The 1,718-nt window shown below is 39.6% G+C and overlaps 1 protein-coding gene across 2 annotated transcripts in view; it reads right to left on the reverse strand.

Moving 5' to 3' along the window:
• The window catches only part of si:ch211-180a12.2 (uncharacterized), a 52,335-nt gene that overhangs the window by 47,812 nt on the left and 2,805 nt on the right, over positions 1-1,718 (reverse strand). The gene's annotated exons all lie outside the window — the stretch shown is intronic.

The following is a 1,718-nucleotide window of genomic DNA, read 5'->3' on the forward strand; positions in this document are numbered from 1 at the left end:
ATATATATATTAAAAATTGTACTAAATTGGCTTCACCATAGGGTTCCACACAGCAACTCACCTTGCAAATTTTGCCCAACAAAATTTTGCCTTGGGGACGTGGTCGCAAAAAACAGACAAGACCTCAACAGATGAGCTGAATAAGTGGCGTATTTGCCCTTTTTAAGTTTGTGTGACAAACAATCCGTGTTGTTACAAGGGTCATTGTTTGCCATCAAAATATGTAGTTAAACAAAGGCAAAAGTAGCCTAGCTAGCTGCCTGGCTAGGCTAAAATGAAATTCAATGTCCGAACATGCTAGCGCTTAGTCAGCTAGCTGAAAAGTTTGAGTGTTTAAATTCAGTGGTTTATGTGCCATGACTAAGTTCTTTTTTCATATAAATCACAATTTGTTGGTTAGTACCAATATTCGTTTAGAAACATTTAAAATAAAAATTCTCACGGTACAGTGCTGGAACCTCCGACATCTTGGAGGGACTCGTTTTTGCCCTTGTTCTCACAAGAGCTTTGAATCGTCACTGGTCTCAGGATTCTATTACCTTTATTATCCTGTCAACGATTCAATATCCCGATGGATCCCAAAGTTATAGTTTTGTATTTTTACTTGGTTTTCAAATTCAGTTAATTGTTTTTAAAGCGGGTTTGCTAGTTTAGTTTTTAAAAATGTTTAGTTTTACTTTAGATTTTATTAGTTTGTCTGTTTTGTCTGGGCCAAGATTTTAAAAAGGTCATAAAAAGTATTGTGTAATAACTCAATGATTGTTATGTTTAGGGTTAACGTTAGCTGCCTGGAAGGCAACGGTAGCCATTTTTTGTGCGCCTATTCCCAAAACTGTTAAGTAAATTTTCCAGAATTAATGCAACCGCCAATTTTGGTGGGTTAGAGCATGTTAAGTCCCTCAATAAGGCAAGTCATTTTCTGGATAAAGAATTCCTTCAGTTCCAACAGTGCCTTCGCGGCTGTCGGCGCTCAGGCCCCAATTAATCTACACTGCCGCCCGCTTGTGGTGTGGCTGTGTATGTTCTAACCAGCAGCTATTGGGTCGCCAGAAAAAGAACAAAAAAAAAACTCCTGTAGTGTTCTCTGTCCAACGGTTGTCTCTCTCATGCTGCCTACCCTGTAATGTTACCGGGGTTAGCTTCTGTTTCGGGAGAAGGGGGCATCTCCGTTACCTAGCAAGGTTAGCTGGGCTTTTCAAATTCATGGGCAAGGCACTTGCTTTTATCTAACATTTGACAATGTTTCTCTTCCCCCTCCCCACCTAGTTTGTCATGAGAATAACTGACACAAAAGTAACTATTCATATATAGCAAATGAGACATTGCAATATCAGGGAAAACATTTGAAGTTAGATTTTTCTTCAAATCATTTGTAGGAGGCATCTTGCAGGATTCATACAAAGACAGGCTCTACTCCACAATCAACACCTGTAAATATCTCCCATCACACATGTAGGCACGTCACATCCTTTTTTCAAATCAGCTAGTGTAATGTTGGCGTAATTATCCTTAGGCCTACTCATGTAGCTATACAATACATGCATACAAACTATGATGTCTGATCATGTTGTGAAGATCGGGGAGCTCAAAGCAAATGCCAACCTGCAGGACAAATGCCTGGTAGCTCTGGAAACAACATGTGCTAAGCCAACTGATAGCAATGCTAAACTGGTTGCTAAAGTCACTGATCTGGAATCCTGTAGTCGGCGCAAAAAAAA

The sequence above is a fragment of the Etheostoma spectabile genome, chromosome 21 (genome assembly GCF_008692095.1).
Source record: "Etheostoma spectabile isolate EspeVRDwgs_2016 chromosome 21, UIUC_Espe_1.0, whole genome shotgun sequence".
In the NCBI taxonomy this organism is placed as follows: domain Eukaryota; kingdom Metazoa; phylum Chordata; class Actinopteri; order Perciformes; family Percidae; genus Etheostoma; species Etheostoma spectabile.